This window comes from Rhipicephalus sanguineus, unplaced genomic scaffold (genome assembly GCF_013339695.2).
Source record: "Rhipicephalus sanguineus isolate Rsan-2018 unplaced genomic scaffold, BIME_Rsan_1.4 Seq404, whole genome shotgun sequence".
In the NCBI taxonomy this organism is placed as follows: Eukaryota; Metazoa; Arthropoda; class Arachnida; order Ixodida; family Ixodidae; genus Rhipicephalus; species Rhipicephalus sanguineus.
Window position 1 is genome coordinate 29756 of NW_023615181.1, and position 10824 is coordinate 40579.

At 44.6% G+C, this 10824-nt stretch overlaps 1 non-coding gene across 1 annotated transcript; it reads left to right on the top strand.

Moving 5' to 3' along the window:
• Nucleotides 1-7167: 7167 nt before the first annotated feature.
• On the top strand, nucleotides 7168-7241 carry Trnai-aau (transfer RNA isoleucine (anticodon AAU)). Its single transcript has one exon. It is a non-coding gene; the product is annotated as a tRNA-Ile (tRNA).
• The last annotated feature ends 3583 nt before the right edge of the window (nucleotides 7242-10824 follow it).

Here is a 10824-nt window from a genome sequence, read left to right on the forward strand (position 1 = left end):
ATGGTACGTAACACGCCAGTAATTGTTAAGGCGAAAGCCTTAGATGCCTCATCAAACGCGAAATTTGACCGCCGGCGTCCCGCGTCGGCGGCGTCTCGCGTCCGGCGGCGTCGGGGACCAGTGAAGCAAGAAATCATAATCACTTGATGATGTCACCACGTGACGTCAAGATGACGTCACAGATCGCAATAATTTGCGACGTCATCATGATGTCACAAATTTCGGGGTGACGTCACAACATGTAATGCCGCCATTCCGACATCGTAGCTAGGTGAACGGTGGGCCGATCACGGAGGCAGTGCAAAACCAGGTGAGGCGCTTCTATCTTGGAGGCAGTGCAAAACCACGCTGGGTGCACAAAGCTTTCGGAGGGTGGCGGGGCACGATCAATACATAGACTGAGAAGAAAAAGAAGATGGCTTTCGCCTTCGAGTCGTATTAGGCGAATGCACAACGGAACCCGTGAGTTATCTTTTATTATTAGCGTATATCGGGAACTTCTTTTTTTTTTTAATGAGACATACACATGCTTTTTAAAAAAGTGGGAACCGTGTCTACCACCGTTAGATAACCTTGAGGTCAAGCATTTATTAATATCAACTGCGCTCAAGTTCGTGGCAGTGTGTCCACATTAGAAGGATACCACAATGAAGTATTTAAAGCTAGAAGAGTTCGTACAGTAAGTAACCTTACGACGAACGCAGTTTAAAAAAAAAAAGTTCAGGGCTGAACAAAATAGGCCACGTAAGTGATTGAAAAGCGGGCGGTTTGTTCTGTCAAATAAAGGAGAGAGAAGTGTCGCTTGTCGTCGCACATCAAAGGTATACGTGAAGCTGGAACTTTCTTCAAGACCTGCCGTGGTATTAATACGAGCTTGCCAAGAAACGAGAAGGGGGGCAGGGGGAAATCACGTCGCCACCTGTGCACTCACGCCGCAACCGCTTGCTGAACAAGGAGGTATCCTTGCGTGAACAAAAAAAAAAAAAGTCTTTTCGAAGGTGTTGTGCCGTGCTCTCATTTGTGTGGCATTGATCGACAGCTGTCAGAAGAGACAAAGCGCTTCGGTCGGCATATACGATGCGCGGGTGTGTCAAAGTGTCGATATAGGAAAAGGAGAGCGAGCATTAGGACACGCTAAAGCATCACCGCGTGGGGGCACGTTTCCTGAACCGCATTTTCCCGATAGGGCACCTCAGGGTTGAAACTGTTATCTCTGAACTATGAGTTTTAATTCTGTCTCGGATTCTGGATATATAAACGAATAAATGTCGAGAAGTGACGGTCTACCTTGTTTGCAGAGTGAATAAGGTGGAAATGGGCCCAGATTAGACATTCTATTTATGCGATTGCTCCGTTACCGCACTCATGACAGGCCCAACAACAATGGAGGAATATTGTTCGCTATTTTCAGGAAATATTACGGAAAAATTCATCAGGCAGTCGTAATAACAGACGGAGCTACCCCCGTCACCAGGGCTACACCGGGGCTACCAGTAATTCGCGCTAACCGATGCAGCGGAGATTTCGCTGTAAATGAATTTAATAAATTAATCAGAAGAACCACTACTTGTTTAGCTACGGAAGTCTGGTGAACGCAGATACGGGATGTGCGAATTGTACAAAAAAAAGCTGCATCTAATCTTAATAATTGCGTATGTTCTTCGTATCGGGTATTTGCGCATGCTACTATAGGGCGGCATGAACGTAAAATACTTTCTTACTTTTCTTCTTTCTTCTTTTTTGTATTGAGCGAATAACTTTTAAAAGAAGCCAAAGCTGTCAGAAGGCAAAAACGAGCAAAATGTGTACCAATATCGAGACATTTTAACACAAACTAGGTGCTTTATTCGCGTCGAATTTAAGTCAAAGGATGAAAAATCACAAGTGTATCATGGGCAAGCCGCTCAAAGAGCATATTTGCAGTTACGGGAAGAGCTGAGTTATTCACGGAGACACCGAGATCCTTTGCTGGGGCTCTAAGAAAGCCCTTTTCGACCACTGAGTAGCGAAGACTCCACCATTTATAAGTTTAAGACAGTTTTGTCTATACGGTATTTGTAGTCACGTAAAAAGTTGAGGACATGCCATTACAATCGACAGGTGGCTTCCTTCCCTTCCTGTCCTTCTTTTTTCTTTTTTTTAAAGTCTGCTGTGACCCCAGAGGCTAAATGTAGTAGCACTTTCTACATCATTGACACGCCACGGTGGTCTATTGGTTATAGTGCTCAACTGCTAACCCGAAGGTCGCGTTCTCAAATCCAGGCAGTGGCAGCTGCATTCGCTGGACTCGAAATGCTTGAGGCCCGTGTACTTAGATTAAGAACATCAGATGGTCGAAAACTTTCGGAGCCTCCCACTACGGCTTCCTTCATAATCATATCGTAGTTTGGGACGTAAAACCCCAACGATTATTAACTTACTACATCAGTTCGGCGATATCGCGGGACTAGTGCCCTGTTATCTCGAACACTGTAGCCTCCTGAGACAAAAGTGCACAGACGCACGAGCCGGCAAATTACGCTCAGGAACATTCAGCCATTATTTTTTTTCCATGCGCATTAAAAGCCGTTTTACTCGCGTATATTGAAACCTCAGTCGCTCTCCGATATGTCTGTCCGGGCGAGTGAAGCTATAGCTGGATACGGGTGTCTTTGTGGCACAATGAGTGAGAGGAAGACGTGGATGTGTGTCATATGTTTCCTAAACAGTTGTCGAGCGCCCTTCGAGGGGCTAGCGGGCGAACTCGGTTGGAAACCAGTGCACGCTTTTGCAGCGTATAGGAACAAATTTGATGAATTTTAGGTCTTAGTGGAAGAAGGGCTGAAGCAAGAAGGGGGGGGGGGGGGGGGGGGGCGTGCATGGCAGCGGATGCTTGCCGACTCATTCGTCTTCAGCCACTTACCGAAAATAATGTAGCTGATAATATTAACAAAAACGACTGTAAGAATACAACAGCGAAATGAATGAGTCGGACGAAGTGATGGACGTAAAAAAAAGAAAAAGAATGCTGCAGAGAATTCCTAAGGATTCTTATGAGATGAGAAAGCGACAGTGTTCTTTGGCTAGGCTGTTACGGAGGGTTGCGGCAAAGTGTCTTGCCGAGTAGTGTTATATTCAGGCAGTGCGATAGGCTGAATTGCGTTTACATGATGCGGTACAATCAAAGTGGTGTCGACAACACTTACACGTCCCTCTTCTATTACGTCGTTGAGGCGGTATCCACCGCAACGTCGAAGAGTCTTCTGCGATGTCGACGCGCAGTCTACAACATCGACATCGACTCATTAAGCAAACTACAGTGAAACCTCGGTGATACGATCACAGCTCATACGAATTTCGGGTGATACGAATTTTTCGTTGGTCCCGGCCAAGGCCCATTAGCCTGCAATGCATGGAGTACGGTTGTTGCGAACCAATTTTCACCCAGTGACGTTTGATACGAACGTATGCTACCGCACAGGTACGAAGAGGTGCTGTCCGTGCTGTCCCGGAAGATGCGCCAAGCATGTGCGAGCGCGGGAACGCAAGCGGTGGGCATGCGCACCGCACCGCCAAATCGTCAGAATCACGGTGTCAGAAAAAAACACTTTTCTTACGGTCAGAATAAACCTTCAGAGACGCGTCACGGCCTCCGAGATTGTGTGCGCAAATCTTAAAGCTCTTAAGTGCCTCCATGTGCCTTCGTGTTTAGATTACAGAGGATATTAGTGCATGCTTCTTTTTTAACGCGTCGACGCAGGCTCCTCTTGTTGCACTGTGTTTACACGTGCATGCCTCGTGCATCAGAGATCCTGTGAAAGGTGCGACGGGACCGAAAGAGACCAGGACGGTCTTGCGAAGGAGTCATGCTCACAGTGTCAACACGCGCGACCATTGAGGTCACTTGTGTGGGCAGGCCCGTTGTAAATATCCCAAAACATACCCAACACCCCACGATAACAAAATCATAACACAAGACCATGGTTCAGTAATTTTGTGGCCTTGATCCATCGCGTCAAAGCGCTTCTTTCGTTACTTTTGCTGCAGTACTCCGGTGTCATGCAAAAAAAAAACACACTAAAATTTTAAAGGGGCTACTGCTGCCGCGGGTCACAATGCACCTGGTTCATCAATTAAACGTGCGTACGGACCATATATTTATGAGTGCTGGTATGATTGCCAACATCTAAAAACTTAACTGACAATAATTCAGGGTTCTTGCGGACGTTGCTGCGGCCCTGAAAAAACAAAAATGAAAATGTACGCCAAGTGTCTTTGTCGCATGCTAATTTTCCATGCTTTCTGCTGATACGAATTTCGGATGATATGAATATTTTTGGTGGTCCATGAGATTCGTATCACCGAGGTTTCACTGTAGTTACAATATCGCTATACATGATGCTGCGTGCCTCCATAGAAACTGAAGACCAACTTATACGGCGGACAAGGGCGCGCTTCCTCCGAGTCGGGACTACCCCTGCTACTGCGGGGATACTCCGCGACTTCAAGTGGTTGCTGCAGCAGTTGTTGTGCCGGCTTCAGGTCCAGTGGGAGAGGTCACGTGCTTCGACACGAATTTACGGACGCCGGCCGAGTGCGCGCTTTCGTCAACCTAGCCAAGTAACACTATTACGTTGAAGAAATTCATCGAATTATAATACAATCAAAGATGAAGGAGAAGGCAACGGCGGCACTCGGATGCTACTGCGTTAAGTCTCTTTGCGGTGCCGAGGAGCTGCATGTGCGACTCTCCTGTTTTTGCACGTCACTTCAGTTTTCTGCATCATCCGATCTCTTCGAAGGATGTTGCGAATAGGTGAAATGAGTGAAAGAACGCGAGCAATTTATTAGCCATTTGCCCTGAGGATGCCACTCCATCCCTCGCAGGAGAGCCATATAGTATAAAACACGACATTGCCGCGGCCTATGCGCCTGCACGCTTTTGTCTCGAGAGGCTGCAGTGTTCGGAATAACAAGGCACTTGTCTCGAGCCATTGCATACCTGCCGCTATCAGCTGCGGTCAAAGTACGTGGGTGGGCGCTGATACGTACGTACGCAAAGAGCCGTGCTTTTCAAGACTACGATAGGCAGAAAGGCTGTTGGCCTAAGGGCGCCTCGGTGCGCTCTCTCAGTTCCGCATGTGCACCCAGGCAACCCTATATAAGTGCTCTGCCGCAGGGTGCTGTGAAAACGCTTCTTCCGTTTCTAATGTCTGCACGCCTTTACGAAACTTTGTAAATAGCTTTTGCATGTTCGTGATTTTAAGTTATGTCTGTGTGGTCACTTTGTTTCCACCATCTTAACTCACCACCTTTAAATCAGCATGCCAGCTAGGTGACGAACCAGGCGCTGGAAGCGGAGTTTTCATAGCTGCGAAACGCATCACAAGACAGAAATGTGTTCGACGTATATGTGTATGTTGTGCAGTTGCTCGCGGTTCCTGTTGCGCGGACTGTTTCTTACCTTTTATTTGATTTGATAGCACTGCATCATTGTTCACCCGTTCTGACGCTTTCTCTTTGGGTCATTCCATGACACCAAACGTCCCAGCCATCCTGTCGACCATCTCAAACGTATTCGAAAAAAAAATTATGCTGATTTCTTTCATTGAGAACAGTGAACTGCTAAAGCATTTCGAGAGAGAAAAATTTTTGATCACGTGGGAGCCTTCCGAACTTCGCAGAATGTCGTCTTAGCGTTGTTTGTCAGAAAATTTATGCTAAGAGTATCCTCTCTCGTTTCAATACTAAATTTGGTTTACATCCTTAGCAAACGAGTTCGTGTAAAGCGTTCGAAGCTCAATAATATAACTGCAATTCTTCTGCCATATACGCCTCCAGAAATTTCGGCAAAATGTTTTATGTTTGCATTTTTTTCCCTCGTAATATAGCGCTATGAATGAATATCTAAGTAATGAATACACGCTCTACGGAAGGTATATTTTTCGTTAAAAATATTTTCATACCACTGAAGTTTCTGAATTTTACAGAAAAAAAACACAAATTTGAGAAAATTTTCATTTTGGTCCACATTGAAACGCAATTTATACCACGTGGTGCTCCAATGAAAAATCAGATTTACACCTTTATTGAAAGCAAATAAATAGTTCTTTTTATATAGCAAGTTTTATCAATACACTTTTTTGTTTTAAGGAAGGAAATAATTTTTGAAATGCCCCATTGACGGCGATGGATAACTTGAATGAGGAAGCTACCGTATGACCAAATTGGAAGATGTCCGTCAATGGGGAACTTCAAAAATTATTTGCTTCCTTAAAACAAAAATTGTAATAATAAAACTTGTCATATAAGAAGAACTATTTATTTGCTTTCGATTGGGGTATAAAGCTGATTTTTAATTGGAGCACCATGTGGTGTAAATTGCGTCTCAATGTAGACCAAAGTGAAGATTTTCTCAAATTCGTATTTTTTTCCTGTAAAATTTATAAACTTCAGTGATCTGAAAAAATATTCAAGGCAAAATGTACCTTTCGTAGAGCAAGTATTCATTACTTAGATATTCATACATAGTGCAATATTACAAGAGAAAAAATGCAAACATTGAACATTTTGCCGGAATTTCTGGAGGCGTATATGGCAGAAAAATTGCAGTAATATTATTGAGCTTCGAACACCTTACACAAACGTCTTTGCTTAATATAAACCAAATTTAGTATTGAAACGAGAGAGGATACTCTCAGAATAAATTTTGTGACAAATGACATTCAGACGACATTATGAGAAATTGGAAGGCTCCCACGGAACAAAAACCTTTTTTCTCCGAAAAATTCTAGTTTTTAATGCAATAAATCAGCACAATTTTTTTTCGAGTAGGTTTGAGATGGCCGCCAAAATGGCTGGGACGCTTGGCGTGGAATGACCTTCCGTTTGCTTTTTTATTGTGAGCGTAGTCTCTTTTTCATGTGCGGAAAATAGGGCCGCTAAAAGCAAGCCGCTTCCGGTCTCCAGTCTTCGTTTGGAGTCCAAACTCTGGACGCACACTCTGGACTACGAACCTACTAAATTCGAACACAAACTCCTATTCCCAGCCCCTTCCCCTCGCACATACTCTAGGTCGATACTTCGGCAAGAAAAGCGTCCCCATCCCCTTCACCTCTTTTTTTTTTTCATTTTAATTTTTAGTGTAAGGCAACGCATAAAATGAAGGAGACAAGACGCAGCGTTGTCGGCCTGCTAGCTCAGTCGGTTAGAGCGTCGTGCTAATAACGCGAAGGTCGTAGGTTCGATCCCTGCGCAGGCCAAATTTTTTCACTTTTTTTTTATTTTGTGTTGTGTTTTATCACCGTCACTATCCTCAGTTTGAGTGCTTCAGTTCGTTTTGCTGGTATAAAGTAATGTTTCACCCCGAAGCCCAAGCAGTCACCCTATTGGGATTTAGTTTTGCCTGGCTTTCTGAATCGTGTGCGAGATCGAACTATAAGCCTTAACTTTGGAGTCCATTGTCCCCTCATTAGCATCTTTATCGCAATAACAGTAAAAGTTAAGACTTGTGCACACACGCAATTTGTATTTTTTTGTAGAACACACAGAGATTTATTTATTTATTTATTTATTTATTTATTTATTTATTTATTTATTTATTTATAAAACTCATAATGTATGCGAGTTAATTTGCAACCACCCACATTTGTTTATCTTTCTATTTACCCAACATATAACTGTACATAATTATAGTTTACAACGTTTAAAACTTACGAATGACCTGTGCTACTGAATGTCCCACGACTGCCTCGTGGCGTACGGGGACCACCGTAGTGGAGTGTTCCGAACAAATTGTCACCAGCTGAGGTTCCTCAACGAACACCCAAAGCAGGGCACACTATAGCGTTGTTGCATTCCGCCATAAACGCCATGTGGGTTTTTGCAAAATAAAGCCGCTGCCTCGGCTGCGCTGCACGCCATGCGCCACGGCGGCGGGCCTTTCAACGTCTTTGATGGTTGCGTGCATGTTCAGGGAGCTGCTGAACAAATATGGTCCCAGCGTAATTCAATGCACACACGCAGTTACTGGATTCGCTACGGTTTTTCTGTCATTCGAAAGTTCCAGCGGATAAAATGCGCGCACAGCTTCATGTCACCGTGGCTAAACAACGCTGACGCCGTTGAATACACGCGCTTTGATTAATTAAACTTGGCAGATCTATGTTGCCTGAAGCGGAAGTCAGCATGGCAAAAGCACAATTAAGTCCACTGCAGGAAAAGAGCCTCTTCCCGGAATATCCAGTTACAACTGTCCTGCGACCGCTTAATTCATTCCGTGTCTGTAGACTTCCTAAACTTATCAGTCGCCCCAATTAACTTTCACATTCAACTTTTTCTCTTGCTTCTATCCATCTGTTATTCCGACAGACCGCCAATTATACCGTGACTCTACGGATGTAAGTACTTCAGTCCGTATTGGTTTCAGCACAAACCTGCTTCCTACAGGTGTACACATAGTATTCTATTTCACTTACCCTTCCCTGTGTTGTACGCCGCGCAAATGTCACCGCGCATCACATAAAGCGGGAACTACGCATACCTCATCCGTATATACGTTGAGTGATAGGTGTGACGTGGTTGCAGCCCGAGTTAGGTGCATGACGGATATTTTATGCATAAAGTAGAAGTGCCTGAAGCCGTGTCGCCAACATTCCCTGGCATGGTTTCCTTTCTTTTTTATCCTGCCACACTTCTGAGAATTTTAAATCGCTTACGCAAACCTCTCCACGCGTCACGCGATGCATGGGCGCTGTGTTTGAGAGGAAAAGGTCGGCGACGCTGCTGGACGCCGTTAAGCGTCGAAACACTAAAACACGCTGGGCGGTCTGAGTGCCGTCGACGTTACGTGCCTCGTTCACAATTTACGAAACCGGCGCTCAAATGGGGAGTGTCGACATCTCGTTCGATTCCTTCATGCGGACTTGTGCCAGGAGAGCGTTGTATATGTATTGTAACTTCGTTCGGAGAAAATCATTGCGAATCGTACAGGATAAACTATAGGAATCATTATTGGCGCTCTTTCACTGAAACAACGCGCAAATAGTTCCTATACATATGCTTCGTGTTGCCAAGTGTGTTCTGTAAATACCACCAGGAGTTATTATTTCTAATTACTACAAATAACATTCCCTGTACTTTCCTTGGCATTATTGTCTGTTAGTTCACATTAATATTGTGTCTAACGAAGAAAAACGAGCCCTTAAAAGTTTTCATTCCTTCATTCATAGCGAGGGTCTCGTTCTGGCAGACTTGATGCCTTCAGGTATAGTATGCGAGGGATTATTGGTCAGCTGCCGGTTCGTAAAAAGATCACGTGCTACGTGACGCCAACAGGCAGAAAAGAGTGTTCCACACTCGCCGCCATGGCTGGGATCGCCGCTGACTAACATTCCTAGGTTTAAATGCACATATATACCCCATAAAGTGGACGGGAGGATGACCGCCGCCGTAAGTGGTATAGAGCGTCGGACGCGTTATTCGAAGGTCGCAGGTTCGGTCCCTGCCGGCGGCAAGTTATCTTTTCGTCCACTTTACTTTCTTCACATTTATAGTCTAATTACTACAAATAAGATCCCCTGTAATTTCCTTGGCATTATTGTCTGTTAGTTCTCATTAAGAAATAACAACGTTAGTCGGATGATTAGTGCAGATTCAGCTTGCAACCACGATCACAATGCCTTAAGGGGTAACAACTTAATTAAAAGTCTGCTCAGGTATACTACCTGGCAGGCCCGAGCACTAGGATTGTTCCTCAGAGGAGGTTTAACAAATTCGGCGAGGTGGTGCATAGCTGGTGGGAAGTTTTGTGCGCAAAAACAAGACAATTCAGGTGAACTGTCTTGTTTTTGCGCACAAAATTTCCCATCCTCAGAGGAGCGACACGATGTGCGACATATATGCTAGACACGACATAGGTATGTGCTAGACGGGTAGATATGTATACAGATTGATATAGATTAAGATCTGCAGACGCTTTTATTTCTACTTCCTGATGATTCTTTCTTTTCCTAATGAAAATCCTTCAGCTTCTTTCCCATTCACACATTTAGGTGCTCTCCCTCTGTTCCCCTTCAATAATCACCCCTGTAGTGCTATAGGCACCATAGTATAGCGTCATGATGTAAAGGGAGCAAAGCTATCATACCAGCGCCAGCTTCAAAGGACTTCTCGCTGGTGCATATCTGAAGATTCCTCACATATAGACCAACGCCTCATTTAGAAAGGTGATTCCGCAGTAAATGTCTGGGTTCCTTACGACGAGAAAGCTATTTTTCGCGGAGGCTCAGCCATACAGGGCGGCTACATATGGAATCGGGTGTATACGGTGCGCAGCTTCCGCCGAGAACTGTCCGAAAGTCGATTGGCGCTGTATACTCATTCATAGGCGTAGCCCTTCACTTCCTGAAATCGCAAAAAAAAAGATAAGCTAGTTCGATATAAATAAATAGTTAAATGGGCATATTGAGATTTAAGCTGCGGGGGACGCCGTAGAGGAAAGAGCTACGGATTAATTTTGATTGCCCGGGATTGTTTGCGTTGCACAGTGTTGTGGTGCAACACCTTTAGCTTGGTATTGCACCGCAACACTGTGCCTCATTAGTTGTCTGCACACTGCGGGACAGTATACGGACAGCGTACACAGAGGATACAGTAAGTATGCAGGAAACGCAGCAAACTAAAATTCCTGTGACGATTAAAAGCAGGATTGTAACGTTAACGTTGCTTTACTTTACCTATTTCCTTCCTTCCTTTTGCTTTCGTATAAACAGCGCTGTACCAATTTGAGCGGTAGTACTTGACAATTATTTCGCCGAACGTTATTCATTGCAGAAGCGCTTTCCC